This window comes from Suncus etruscus, chromosome 7, assembly GCF_024139225.1.
Source record: "Suncus etruscus isolate mSunEtr1 chromosome 7, mSunEtr1.pri.cur, whole genome shotgun sequence".
Classification (NCBI taxonomy): domain Eukaryota; kingdom Metazoa; phylum Chordata; class Mammalia; order Eulipotyphla; family Soricidae; genus Suncus; species Suncus etruscus.
In genome coordinates, this window is record NC_064854.1 from 108,766,876 (window position 1) to 108,782,731 (window position 15,856).

A 15,856-nucleotide genomic window follows, 5' to 3' on the forward strand; every position below is an offset into this window, starting at 1 on the left:
GGCTTCCAACAATCCATCTCTTTTGCTGTCTTTGGCTTTATTTTGTCACCGCATGGGAAGAGTGGATCCTGCTCACATCTCTACTATCTCTTTTGTTAAAGATGGCATCTAGAAACGGTGCCTAGCTTAACTGACAATTGGAGCTATTTGTAAAGCCCTTATGTTGCACCAATTCTTTGCCTGCCATAAATAGACACACTAAAAAGAATGTGCTGAGACTCAATTATAACTGTCGGGATTGTTCACACTGGTGGGCAGTCTGAGACCACCTTTGATGGTTTGCATTCATCATAAAAGGAGGAGTCCTTTCAAGTTCTTCCAGGTGATTTATCTTATAGTCAGGCAACACTGTCAGTATTGAGGATGTCTCAGCACAGTAAGATTGCGGTGCTTTCGAATGCACATTACAAGTTTCTAAGAAGAGAAATGGCAAAACTGAATTCTTTACAGCATAATTATTTGAGATGAGTTTTGCAGGAGAGGGTCTTTGGAGAAAAAAAAAACTCTGTCTCTTTCCATTAGTATGTTTTATGCATTGTGCTCAGAAGGAGCTGGGAGGAGTATGATATTTTTCAAGTGCAAGCATTCAATAATGAGGATGTAAAGCACAGTCTTTTGGAAATCTGTGAGTTAAGCAAGGAGATGCCAATAAAATGTTAAGTGTATCATGTGACACTGCTTTTAGTTTATTTTGGGGGGCACACCCAGCAATGTGCCATGGCTACTCATTTAGGAATTGCTCTTGGTGGTTCTCAGAGGACCATATGGAATGCTGGGAAATCAAATCCTGATTGATTGTGTGCAAGGCAAGCACCCTATCTGCTATATCTGCTCGATCCCCAACCACTACTTTTTTATAATACACCAGTTTTTTGCTTAACTAAAAACTTCTGGTCATGGTTCTTGAGGAATGAATGATTGACCTGCAGTATCTAGAACTTCACACCAGAAACACTTTCCTACATATATTTATGCATAAATATATATTTATGTATATTTATACATATTTTATACAATTTCCATTTTCATTGATCACAGAGTTAGAATGGAGAAATAGCCCAAAAGGCTGCTAATGCATCCATGTTTAATATGGCAAGGTTTATCTATTTTCCACAAATGGTAAGACCTTACATAAGGATTTGTCCTTTGTTGTAACAAAGTGAGAAATGTTGGTTCGTCAGTGCCCCAATCTATTAGAGTAGCCCCGAGACTTTTTCCCCAGAGAACCACTTTGTATAACATGCATCGTATCATTCCCGCTTTTATGAGATGAGTGTTCTTTATTTTATTATTTTTTTTTTTTTTTGGTTTTTGGGCCACACCCGTTTGATGCTCAGGGGTTACTCCTGGCTATGCGCTCAGAAATCGCCCCTGGCTTGGGAGGACCATAATGGACGCCAGGGGATTGAACCGCTGTCCGTCCTATGCTAGCGCTTGCAAGGCAGACACCTTACCTCTAGCGCCACCTTCCCGGCCCCAAGATGAGTATTCTTTTACATTCTATGCATTATCTGGTGTGATTTGGGATCTGGACATTATAATTGTGTCAGCTAATCTTCCCAAAGGTTTCATGGGACATGCTACTCTAGCAGTGGAAGAGAACTACAATATAAATCACATATCAAGTTAAAGTACAGATCCAAAGAGGACCTGCCCAATTAAAGGTTATCATTCTAGAAAGAAAGAGGAAAAAAGTGAAAGGGAGCCCAGAGTATGCTCAAGTGGCTAATTACATGCTTGTTCAAGACCCTGGGTTGGATTCCTGACACTGTACTACATATAAAACCAAACTGCAATGCTGCATGTGGTAAAGGGGAAAAAAATAACTAGGTGAAGAAGAGGGCAGAACAGTCTTGAGTCAGGACCCTAGTAGGAGAGAAAGCGTTTCATGATGGAGGGGTTGCATCAGGAGGGCAGTGAGGCTAATGTCAGACTTCAGAATAATGAGGCCCTTGAAGAGTTCAGGAAAGGTCCCTAGTGAGCAAGGAAATGGGGTATTTACCAGCTCAGGTTAGAAATAGATGACTTGGGAACAGCATAGAGAAGCTGCCAAGTGTGACTCAGGTAAGCTCAGTAGTAGCTGCTCTCAAGAGGAAATTATTAGAGTTAGAGAAACCAAAGGGTTGCTCATCACCCAAAACCGAGAGAGACAGAACTGCCAATTGGTGATGCCAGTGGCATCGGGATTTTATTAATACCTGGGCATCCCAGGGTTCCCAAAGTCTCCTGATAAAGTAGGTTGATCTGCAGACCTCGAGTGCCAGTTACTTACAACCTTTATAGGGTTTCTGAAACATTACATACATCATTCAATAAATCATCAAGCAGCAATTTTGAAACAGGAATTCCTGCAAAATTTAACTACAAGCATCCTCTCCTATCCCACCTGCATTCTGTGTATGTCAGCTTGTTGCCCCTTTAACTATTTTTATATTTGTCTCAAGGTATACCTAGGACAATGCCTCGTTTAATAAATGACAAAGGCAAGGCATTCTTAGCTGCCTAGGTTCTGCCTTTTGCCCAGGCTTCGAGACCTGGGCTGCCCTGCTATGTCATGTCCATTGTTCAGGCTTTGGGGGCTCTAGTTAAACTTTAAGCAAATCCCATGAGCAGAAGCATGATTCACAGAAGCAGAAGCATGATTAATATATATTTCAGTTTCATCATTTTCATTTTCAACAGAAACATATTAGGTATTTCAGAGAACTGAAAACTTCTGGCCCAACTTTATTATCTTCTTAGAACAATAACTCATTTCCTTCTACTTTCTGTACACTATTCTTCTGTAAATTCATATGGAACATATTTTGCCTGACCTTTTTTATTAGAAAGGCGTAGGGTGGTATAATACCATCAAATATTATTCCAGGCTGTATTCAGCACTACTCCTGCCTCTGAACTCAACAATCCCTTCTGGCAGATCCTGGGATTCCCTGACCCCTATATGTTGCCTGGAATAGAACTCTGGTCTGCTGTGTGCAAGATAAGAGCCTTGCCCTTTCCTATTTCTCTGGTCCTTGATCTCTTCTCTTAGACAATCATTTACTACTCCAGCTGGTTTTTCTAAGCATACGAATTCCCACACACTGACCAATCCTGGCTTCAAACCATTTAATCTTCCTGTTTTTATCTTTGAAGTTAATCACATCTCTTTCAAACTATAGACATCGGATTAGTGCTTTCTAGATCGTTCTGCATGTTTGAGTATTGAGAGAGAGGAATCACTTTACCTAGGATACCCTACCTTGAAATCCTTGGGATCTTTTTCTTTTCAAATCTCAAATATCTTAATGGGACAGGTATCCAGGGTTGCAGAGAGAGTGTGTGAGATGAGCATTTTTCAACCTTTTCAGAAATGTGGACTGTCACTTTTGTGGATATATATCAATCTACAATCAGCAGTTAGAAGCCAGGCAGCAGACCAGTGGCTTTCAACCTTTCTACATTTGCAACTGGTCCCAATCAGTGGATGAGTAGTTGAAGATGGATGGTTCACTAAAACTCCAATTCTATTCCTTATTGTATGTACCTTAGTTTTCCCTTGGCCACTATTTAGCCACCACTTTTCCCCTTTCCTTCTGGTAATCTCTAATTAAAATTAAATTTAAGCTAAAATTGTTATATAAGTGTTTCTCAACTTCCTATGCCCCCTATCCTTTCAGTGGGCTCACTAGTTATTTTACCTGTTTCCCTCTTGGGTGATCCTCTAGTTAAATGCTTGCTTCAGCTAGAACAATAATGCAATGTCTAGGACACTTGTCTTATGTCAAATTGGGTTTCATCGCCAGCATCCTGAGCCCACTAAAAGTGATCCCTGAGCACAGAGCCAGAGTAAGTGTTGAGAACCATGGGGTATAACCCCCAAACAAAACAATAAGACAAAAATAAAATGCTGGTTTATAAGACTATATTTTAGGAGTACAATTTTATATGCCTTCAAATATATGTTAGTTATATGTTATATGTATGATATATATAATATATAGTTATATATTTAGTTAATTAAATATGTTAGCTAGTTTACCACACTCACAACAAAGAGTCAGTATCCTTCACCAGTGTCTTGGCACCCTTCCACCTCCCACCCTCGCCCCCATAACTTAAAACTCCCTCTCCCCATCTCATAAATCAATTCTGTTCTGAAAACTATTCTGCTGGCTGAGTATGAGTTTTCATTTGGCATTGACAAAAAAAATTTTTTTAATCTTATAAAATCAGTTTGTACTTATAATGTTTAAGAATGCTAGGATAATATAAAGTAAAAGGTGACATTCTTTACTACTTGTCAATCTCAATTCAGGAAAGCCACTGTTATTGTTTGTGACATCTATGACCTTTTTAGTTTATATATAAACATATATGTGTAAATATGAATTAATGTTTGTTTAATCCTCCAAATTTTCCAGAGAGAGAGAGAGTGTGTGTGTTAAGGATCTCGTATGCTCATTAAGTCTCTACCTCTTCTTCTGCAGTACCTCCTTCATGGTTCTTCCTGACAAACATTTTCCTCTCAACTACCCACCTTGTTTCTTTGTGCAACTAGAGGAATTTTTTTGGAACAATCTCATGTGAGAGGTTAGAGTCTTTATTGTATACTCTGAAGGCTTGTGTGATCAAATCTCTCATGTTCCTTGCTGCAACAAATCCTGCCTTTCTTAGGCCCTTTATTCTGGCTATATGACACACTTCTCCCACCCCAAGTTCTTCCTGCAAGTACTGTTTATTTTCTGCATTTCATTTCAATCTCATCCTTCCATTGACTCCTCTATCACCATTACTCCTCTATTTAAAATTTAAATTCTATTTCCATTCTTTATTCTAGTTGCCCCCTATCACCTTTTGACATGGGGTAAACAATGAGACCTTGAATATTTGGATTCCTTCCTAGGCCTTGGCACAGAGCAAGCTTTGTCCTGTTTCTCTATATGGGGGAGCTCCCCAAAACTGGGGTGAGTTTGAGAGAACAGGCACTGTGGAGGTGCTAAGAGCTGCCCCTGGTCACTGAGATAGACCCAAACACCTGGGGTGGGAAGAGGAAGTTCAGATTACCTTTGGCCACAGAGCAGAGCACAGAGTTAGGAGTGTGGAAGAGGTTTGAAATTCAGACTGCCCAGCCCCACCCCATACAACCCCACCTTCCCCCCTCCAACACACTCAAGAGCAGAGCAACAGAGCACCTCTAAGAGCTAGAGAGGCCACTGCTAAAGAGAGGGCATGGCTGTGAGGAGATCCTGGTAAGAGCACAGATGCAGCTCCAATGAAGGTTTGATTTCTCCACAGGGCTGATCTCCTCTTTATCTGTTTTCACTCTGGGGACCCAGAGATTCCTGGAAGAACCAGCTGCTCACACTTATAAGGAGAGCAAAGTACCTACAAGCCCACACCCCTACAGTCCTGTACATAGAAGCTACCTATGACTAATCTGAGTCTGTCATCACCTTATTTATTGGTTCATTATTTTGAATTAAAGAAAAATACATTTACATTTGCACCTGGTCCTGCAAATTATGTTGCTGATCTTGCCCCAAATTTTAAGTGGGCAAGAGCTAGGATCTTGGTTATGAACTCTGATGAATCCCAAGTTTCCTCAACAAGATGTGGGTAGTAGGCAGTAGCAGGAAGTGTGTTGTAGGTACCCAATCATAGAAGTACTTTGAATTTAGCTTCTTGTTCTGAAGTTTACCACCATTTTGTTTAACTAAATCACAACAATGTAATGCAATGAGCATGCTTTTGCATAAAACTTGGTCCTTTTCAGTAGTTTCTTTTTTTTGGAGGGGGGGGCCACACCTAGTGATGCTCAGGGGTTACTCCTGGCTATGCACTCAGAAATCATTCCTGGCTCACTCGGGGGACCATAAGGGAAGCTGGGTATGGAACCTAGGTCCTTCCTGGGTCAGCTGCGTGCAAGGCAAACTCCCTACTGCTGTGCTATAGCTACGGCTCCATCTCTTGAGTAGTTTGACTTAAATACTTCTGAAGGGATATATTGTGACTCCTTTTTTTATTATTATTTTAAATTTCTGGCAGCACTGATATTATTGAAGTGTTGCATGCTTCCATTGGGAATAGCTGTTAGCAAAAGTACTTGCAAGATACAGTTCTATATATCATCAATAAGAGCTACCAAGCCCAGCCTAGCCTCTGAACTAGATACTGCTGCTACTGCTGCACATTGGGACCTCTTGGGGACTTTTAACAATGCTGATGCCACCCCTGGAGATAAGATGAAATTAGTTCGGAATGTGGCCTGGGTTTTTTAGGAGGCTCCAGATGATTCTAAGACAGTCATTAAGGTCTTCATCTTCTGTGACCTCAGGAGGAAAGAGGTTGAATTGGTTTGTTTTTGCTGGCTTTCTTGCTTCAGAATGTCTACCGTTAATTTTACCAGTTTGCAACATGGCAGCAACTCAAGCAAAAAGATGGTAGGAGGTTATTTTCACAAAGAAAAATAAACAGCATTTTCATTCCAAGAAGTGATTGGCCAAATGTAAACAAAATGGGCATCTATGTGTCAGTTGTGGGCTCTGTTTTACATTCCCGTCACACTAAATGTGTTCATTAATAAGGATAATTGAACGACTTCCATTGTCTCAACCAGAAAAGACTAGAACAACATTAATTTACCAATTTCCAGACTAAGTACTTGCACTTAAATTCATTGGGGAGCTATCTTAATGCTCTTATTAAATGGGACATGTGGTATAATAAAGCCTAACAAGGGAGAATATTGAATAACTAGCATTTAGCCGTTACGAGGATGAAACTTATTTTTTTAACAATCTTATCTGAGGATTTATAATGTGCCTTCCCACACTCCCAACTACTTTTAGCAAACAGTTTTGAAACTGAAAGGTAATTGTATTGGATCTGGGACATAGCTCAAAAGACTGAAGGTATGGCCTCACACTGAAACTCTGCACTTGAGCCCCAGAATCACATCCAGAGCACCTCAAGTGTCATAGGGCACTTGGTCCAGTCAGACACTGAGACTTCAAGACATACAGCCAGGCTTTGTATTGCCAGGGGTGGTTCCCTGGTTCCCTTAGAACTAATAGGACACACCCCACTCTAATAAGCAGCTGAATAAGTGACATTCCTATGAACAAAACAACACATATGTGTCAAAATTTAAAAAGAGCAAAGCTCTTAGGAAAACAAACTAGTGTTAGGGCCTGAAATCAAAGGATGAGACCACACAACTGGAGTAAAGCTGAACAAAACTTTAATCCTTCTACCAACAGCTCCAAACTGACCAGTTAGGGTTGTCTCAAATAGGAGATGAACCTTTAGGTTCATGACCCCTAGGTCGTGAATTGGATTATATAGAGAGGAAACATAGGGAAGTTCTAGCTTTTTGATGATCTTTAAAATGATTGGCTGTTGTTCCTATTGCTTCCTCATGTCCTTTCTAGATAGCTTACCTGGTATGGCTCAGTAACTTGGGGCGGTGTTAATGGAAATAGGCTTGAGAAAAATTAGCATGTGGCTTACACTATGTGCCTTTACAAAATGGCATCCCTCCTTATTCAGAACCAAGAGAAACCTGCCATGTGGCCTTTACAAAATGGCGTGCCTCCTTGTTCAAAACCCAGGACGCTACACTAGAAATAGATGCAACTTAGCTGGTACTTATGTGTTTTTAGCACCCATTAAGACAAGTGATGCTGAATATAGATTTGATATGAGGAGTTTGTTGTGTTTTTATTCTTCCCTTTTGACTTTTGGAGCACACTCAGCACTGGTCAGGGCTTACTCCTGCTTCTCTGCTAAAAGATCACTCCTATGAAGCTTTGGGATCATTTGTGGTGCCAGGAATGAAACTCGTGTCAGCCAATGCAAGGCAAGCACCCTACCCTCTGTACTATCTCTCTGGATCAAGTAGTTGTTTTATTGTAAGGGTCACACACACACACTGGTATTGGGGTAAGAGAGGTGGGCTGCAGATCTAACTAAATACGTGAGCTACCACTTGGATCATATCTTTAGCCCCAATGCGAACCACTTTAACTCAGGCCAAAAAAGAAACTCAGCATGTTTAAAATAATCATGAATTGTAGATTGAGGTCATATCTATTCCTTTCATTCTTTCATTGGCTGCTGATTGTAATGTAGCAATTTCAATGAAAATTTAATTTCCTTTATCAAAATTCATCAATTTGACAACCTTCATGTCTAGAATGAATTTAATGAGTCAGATTCTCTCTCCACTTATGCTTCTTAATTTTTTTTTCGGGCCACACCTGTGAAATATAAATTGCAAAGTTATCCATGATAGAGTTTTAGTCATACAATGTTGGAACACTAATTCCTTCACCAGTGCCAAATTCCCTGACACTTTTCCTTTTATCTTTCTCCCTGAAAGTTTTTCTTTTCTTTTTCTAGGCACTGTGTTTTGAAATCCTGTTACTGAGAAGATGCATGTGTATTTGTTATTTTCTGGTGTCCTTTCTTTTTCTTTTTTCTTTCTTCTTTCTTCTTTCTTTCTTTCTTTCTTTCTTTCTTTCTTTCTTTCTTTCTTTCTTTCTTTCTTTCTTTCTTTCTTTCTTTCTTTCTTTCTTTCTTTCTTTCTTTATTTCTTCTTTCTTTTGTTTTTTCTTTCTCTCTTTCTTTCTTTCTTCTTTTGTTCTTTTTTCTTTCTCTCTTTCTTTCTTTCTTTCTTTCTTTTTTTTTTACATATTTTATTTAAACACCTTGATTACATACATGATTGTGTTTGGGTTTTAGTCATGTAAAGAACATCACCCATCACCAGTGCAACATTCCCATCACCAATGTCCCAAATCTCCCTCCTCCCCACCCACCCCCCCGCCTGTACTCTAGACAGGCTTTCTATTTCCCTCATACATTCTCATTATTAGGACGGTTCAAAATGTAGTTATTTCTCTAACTAAACTCATCACTCTTTGTGGTGAGCTTCCTGAGGTGAGCTGGAACTTCCAGCTCTTTTCTCTTTTGTGTCTGAAAATTAGTATTGCAAGAATGTCTTTCATTTTTCTTAAAACCCATAGATGAGTGAGACCATTCTGCGTCTTTCTCTCTCTCTCTGACTTATTTCACTCAGCATAATAGATTCCATGTACATCCATGTATAGGAAAATTTCATGACTTCATCTCTCCTGACAGCTACATAATATTCCATTGTGTATATGTACCACAGTTTCTTTAGCCATTCATCTGTTGAAGGGTATCTTGGCTGTTTCCAGAGCCTTGCTATGGTAAATAGTGCTGCAATGAATCTAGGTGTAAGGAAGGGATTTTTGTATTGTATTTTTGTGTTCCTAGGGTATATTCCTAGGAGTGGTATAGCTGGGTCATATGGGAGCTCAATTTCCAGTTTTTGGAGGAATCTCCATATTGCTTTCCATAAAGGTTGAACTAGACGGCATTCCCACCAGCAGTGGATAAGAGTTCCTTTCTCTCCACATTCCTGCCAATACTGTTTGTTCTCATTCTTTGTGATGTGTTCCAATCTCTGTGGTGTGAGGTGGTACCTCATAGTTGTTTTGATTTGCATCTCCCTGATGATTAGTGATGTGGAGCATTTTTTCATGTGTCTTCTGGCCATTTGTATTTCTTGTATCCAGGTGCTATTTCCTGTGAGGTGCAGAAGCTTCTCAGCTTAATATGTCCCCATCTGTTAATCTCTGCTTTCACTTGCTTGGAGAGTGCAGTTTCCTCCTTGAAGATGCCTGTAGTCTCAATGTCCTAGAGTGTTTTGCCTATGTGTTGTTCTATATATCTTATGGTTTCGGGTCTCATATCGAGGTCTTTAATCCATTTGGATTTTACCTTCGTACATGATGTTAACTGGGGGTCTAAGTTCAATTTTTTTCAAGTGGCTAGCCAGTTGTGCCAACACCACTTGTTGAAGAGGCTTTCTTTGCTCCATTTAGGATTTCTTGCTCTTTTATCAAAATTAGGTGATTGTATGTCTGGAGAACATTCTCTGAGTATTCAAGCCTATCCCACTGATCTGAGGGCCTGTCTTTATCCCAATACCATGCTGTTTTGATAACTATTGCTTTGTGGTAAAGTTTAAAGTTGGGGAAAGTAATTCCTCCCATATACTTTTTTTCCCAATGATTGCTTTAGCTATTCTAGGGTGTTTTTATGGGTGTTGTTTGCTTGGATAATTTTCCTCCAGCCTTTTATTTTGAGTCTATGTTTGTTCAGGTATGTTTCTTGTAGGCAGCAGAAGGTTGGATTGAGTTTTTTGATCCATTTAGCCACTCTGTGTCTCTTAACTGGTGCATTTAGTCCATTGACATTGAGAGAAAGAATTGTCCTGGAATTTAATGCCATCTTTATATCGAAATTTAGTGTGTCTTTTGGTCAGTCTTGTCTTAAATTAGGTCTTTCAGTTTTTCTCTTAAGATTGGTTTTGAGTTTGTAAAGTTTCTGAGCTGAACATGTGAAACCATGTATTCTTCCGTCAAACCAGAAAGTGAGTTTTGCTGGGTACAGTATTCTAGGTGAAGCATTCATTTCATTGAGTTTTGTCACTATGCCCCACCACTGCTTTCTGGCCTTGAGTGTTTCTGGTGACAGGTCTGCAGTAAATCTCAAGGATACTCCCTTGAATGTAATTTCCCTTTTTGATCTTGCTGCTTTCAGAATTCTATCTCTATCTGTGGGATTTTTCATTGTGACTAGGATGTGTCTTGGGGTATTTTTTCTGGGGTCTCTTTTGGTTGGTACTCTTCGAGCATGCAGGATTTGATTGCATATATTCTTTAGCTCTGAAAGTTTCTCTTTAATGATGTGCTTGACCATTGATTCTTCCTGGAAATTTTCTTCCTGGGTCTCTGGGACTCCAGTGATTCTTAAGTTGTTTCTGTTGAGCTTATCAGAGACTTCTATTTTCATCTGTTCACATTCTTTGACTAATTTTTCTATTGTCTGTTCATTTGCTTTAAGTTTTTTTTTTTTTACAATCTCTCCCGCTGTATGGAGTTGTTATTTATCTCATCTTCCACAGCACCAATTCTATTCTCAGCTTCTGTTAGTTACCCTGTTGGAGAGCTTATCCATTTTGTCATTCAATTTTTTTACTGAGTTTTTCAGGCCTGTCATTTAACCTTTTATTTCAGCTTGGAGTTTTGTGATTTCTGTCTTCATATTTTCTTGGTTCTTATTAGTGTTCTGTTCAACATGATCCATGGTTTCTTTGAGTTCTTTGAGCATCTTCCATATTTCTTGTCTAAACTCCTTATCTGAGAGATTGATTAGTTGGTTGGTTGTTTTCTGGTCATCAGAATTGTCATCTTCATTCTCTATGTCTGATGCTGGCCTGTGTTGTTTCCCCATTGTCACACTTGTATTGTGGGTTTTTCTAAGTGTTGTGGTGGTATTCTTTGCCTAAATGATGTACACGGCCATGCTCCTCTGGCTCCGCCCTTTCTGGGTGGGTCGACTTGCCTCCAAGGAAGGGGAGTCCTTCGAGGATGAAGCCTCACACAGAATCAAATCTTAGGCCCGAGCACGCAGCAGAGAAGGCAGTCGGGGGAGAAATGCTGGGCTTCAGTGATCTAGCACAGTTTTTAGTGTGATTTTCTTCTTGTTGCAGTGGTGTTCATTCCTTAGAAAGAGCACACAGCCACGTAACGCTCCCAAGAGGTTCAGGAGACAGGACAGGAGACAAAGGCACACAGGCAGCACTTACAGTTTCTCACAGTTGGGCCCTACTGGGCAGGCATAGATTTTCCCAGCTTGACATCACAAACAGGGGACTTGCCTTCTGCAAAGTACTGCTTATAGCCGATATTCACATTTGGAAGCAATTCCTTGGCATTCCGGCCCTTGAATGAGTCTCTGGGAGAGCAAATTTTCTTGCCCTTTTTGGCCCACTCCCAAGAGGTTCAGGAGACAGGACAGGAGACAAACACACACAGGCAGCACTCACAGTTTTTCACAGTCCCATTCTTTCTTTTTCTTTCTTTCTCTTACTTTCTTTGTTTCTTTCTCTTTGTTTCTTTTTTCTTTCTTTTTCTCTTCCTTTCTTCCTTCTTTCATTCTTTCTTTCTCTTTCTTTCCTGTTTTTTCTTTTCTTTCCTATATATGTTTTTTTTTCTTTTCTATATGTTTATAGGACATACCTGGTGGTGTTCAGTAATTACTCCTAGCTCTGTGCTCAAGGATCACTCCTGAAGGATCTTACACAACATATACATAACCATACAGAATGCCAGGGATAGAACCTGGATCAGCTGCATATACTACAAATGCCTAACTTGCTGGTTCTTTTTATTTTCATCATTTTATTTTTCAGGGGAAAGGATTTGACTAGTAAGTAGTTCCTGGCTCTCTTACTCCCCATGTACTCACAAGATCATGTAGTTCTGGTGATCCAACTTGGGTTAGCTACATGTAAGCATTTCATGTCTGTACTCTCTTTCTAGTACCTTCCCCCTAATATTTACAGTATGAATTTGTTCCCTCAGACTAAAAGAGACCAAATTTCCTTCACCTTTGGGACTGTGGGAAGGCATGGAAGTAGAAAGGGAGAAGAAGAAGGATAGGGAAGAGAGAGAGAGATAGACTTTAAAAGGCTGATATCCGATTACTCATTCTCACAAGTCCGTAGGGTTTTCAGTTTCTCCCAGCTAAGTGAGAAAGTAAGAGAAGCTGGCATTTGAAGATATAAAATTGGAGGAGGTAGGCAAGGCCAGAAATGTGCTGTGTGGGCTGGAAGCCTCCTTCAGAAATGAGCATTGCCAGTGGGAAACTTGGGAAGACTGAAAAAGCAGACACCCCCAGCTCCAATTTAAAGCAGCTACCTAGATTAGTCCAGAGAGCTTGCAGCCAACTAAAAAAAAAATGCAACATCGATTTGTGCACCCCTTAAGAACTCTCTAGATGCAGGCATATGCAGGTCCCCTGATTCCATGGGAGAATTTGGAATGTTCTGTTCATTTAGATCAGAATAATGAACCCAGAAATGACCAAACCTTTTGGTGGAGCTGGTAAATCTGCAAGGACCCTGCCTGTGTGTCATACTGGTGAGAAGTACTTTCATCTTTCATCTAAGTCTGGCTCTCCAGAGGAGAGGAGTTAGTAATGTTAGGGATATTTTGGTTATTACAACTGGGGACATACAAAGGGAGCATCTAGTGAAGCTTCTAGAGATGCTCTTATAGTGCCTGTAGGATTGCATAGAATGTTCTTGCAAAAATGCACTTACACAGAGCTGGAAAAACTCCTAAACAACCAAATGAAAAAAATTTGCTGGAGTCATAACTAGAAAGATATCCAAGAATATTGATATTGAATATATGTGTATGTATGTGTGTGTTTGTTTGGGGGTCATACCTAGTGGTTCTCAGGGGTTTACTTCTGGTTCTATGTTTAGGAGTGACCCCATACAGTGATTGGAGGGACCATCTGTATTATAGAGGATTAAACTGGGTTTATCAACATGAAACGTAAGTATATTAAATCCTGGACTATTTCTCTGGTCCTCAAAGAACATTGGCATCTGAATTTTACAGATGCAATTTTGGATAAACCCGAGTTCTGCCCTCTTCCCACTCACATTACTAATTTGAATGATTCCTTGAAGTGGTAAATAGTGCATCCAACATTTCTCTTTTATTTTGCTCAGAGAGCTAGTCTGCTTTCTTTTTAAAAAATATTTTTATTAAAGCACAGTGATTTACAATTATTCACAGTTTAGTTTTAGACATACAATCTTCCAACACCAATCCCACCACCAGTGTCAGCTTCCCGCTAGCAATGTGCCCGGGTTCCTTCCCACACCTCCCCCTCCCAGACTGTCGTCTTGACAGGTGCCTTTTTAAGTTTGGTTCTTAAAAATTTGATCTCAAGATTTAAGTGTTATTGACTCTGGTTTGAATATTTTGCCTTGTTCTTTCCTATTACCACTGATATTTCTGAATCTCGTTATCCCCAGCCATCTTTTATTGTTCATTTCTTTCTTCCCCTCCACTTTATTTCTGCCTTTCTTCTTTCTATACTCTTGAGGTCAAGAGTGGTCTTGGATCCTCCTCCCCCACTTTAAACCATTGCATTCCCTTATGCAGTTATTCTAAATACCACAATTGAGTGATATCAACCTATATTTATCTTTCTTCTGGCTTACTTCATTTCTGCTTTACTTCTTGTGAAAACACACCGGATTTTTAGCTTTTAACCTCCAGCTTTTCTAGGTTTGGGTTACTTTTCACTCTCAAATCACAGTGATCAAAATTTTAGCCAGCAAAGGAAGTTTGGCCTAAATTGAAGTTCTCATCCATGCTTCTGAAGGTGTGATGGGAATAAATTAGTTAACTTTTGTGTGGTGCTTTAAAGATAAAAAAAATCCGTTTTAAGTTCTAAGTGTTATAATTAGGTAAATTAGGCACTTTTTAGGCATTATGAGTGGCTTTGATCCTCCTGTCTTCTCACTCTGCAGAGCAGAAGTTGCCTGGGAGGAAGGATGTTGGGATCAGCGGTCATGGCCTGCATGGGAAAATGCATCCCTCCTTTGCCGGTGCTATTTTCAGATTCTCTTTTAGCAGTAAGATGAGAAGAAGAAATATGCCCAGGGGAAATTAAAATGCCTCTGGTAGTGATGGATGATTTCGAGGTATTACTTCTGAAACACCAATAAGTAAATTAGAGACACGGTGTGTTTTCTCCTCCCTATGAATTCTTTCATTTGCTCTCCATTCCTCACTTACCACCCTGCCCCCATAAAGAAAAGCATTATTAGGAGACTGGGCTACAAGTTACCCAGGAAACCTCACCCTCTATCAGGAAACTGTTTTCTGTTTTCTGTTTTTGGTTTTTTTTTTTTTTTTTTTTTTTTTTGTTGTTGTTGTTGTTGGTTTGATTTGGTGCTCATATCCAGCAGAGCTCAGGGATCACTCCTGGTGATGCTCAGGAGATCATCTGAGGTGTCAGTGATCAAACTGGGATTGGTCATGTGCAAGGGAAACCTTATAGTCCCTGCACTATCTTTTGGGCTCCCCAAATTTGTTTTCTGAACAGACTATCATTTTTATCTTTTTAAACTTTGCTTTTATAATTTTCTTTTTTTTTTCTTTTTGGGCCACACCCAGTGACCCTCAAGGGTTACTCCTGGCTATGTACTCAGAAATCGCTCCTGGCTCGGGGGACCATATGGGATGCCAGGGGATCAAACCGTGTCTGTCCTGGGTCAGTCGCGTGCAAGGCAAATGCTCTACTGCAGCGCCATCACTCCAGTCGTTATTTCTTTTTCTTTTTCCTTCCTTCCTTCCTTCCTTCCTTCCTTCCTTCCTTCCTTCCTTCCTTCCTTCCTTCCTTCCTTCCTTCCTTCCTTCCTTCCTTCCTTCCTTCCTTCCTTCCTTCCTTCCTTCCTTCCTTCCTTCCTTCCTTCCTTCCTTCCTTCCTTCCTTCCTTCCTTCCTTCCTTCCTTCCTTCTTTCTTTCGGCCAACCCAGAAATGTTCAGGGGTTACTCCTGGTTCTGAGCTCAGGAATTACTCCTGGTGTGTCTTACAGAACAACATGGGATGCCAAAGATTGAACCGGGGTCTGTAGCATGCATGGCTATGCGATCTTGCTAGCCGCCTTCTTCCTTTATAACCATAATTATTGCTCTTGGTATTGTCATCCTCTTACTGGCATAGCCTTTTGTAGCTTAGGAAAAAATTGAAATCAAAATGTGTGGGAATTTTTCCTGGCACAGGGATTGGGTGATGATTTATACCATATCTGAACCTCACAACACCTACTGAGGAGGGCTTATCTGTCCCTAGCATGCACAATGGTGTGGTAGCTGAGGTTCCCTAAAGGTTGCTCTCTGTACCTAGCCACAGAGCTGGATAGTGAAGATGCCAGTGCTGTTTGTGTCAAAGTCAATGTGTTCTTTCC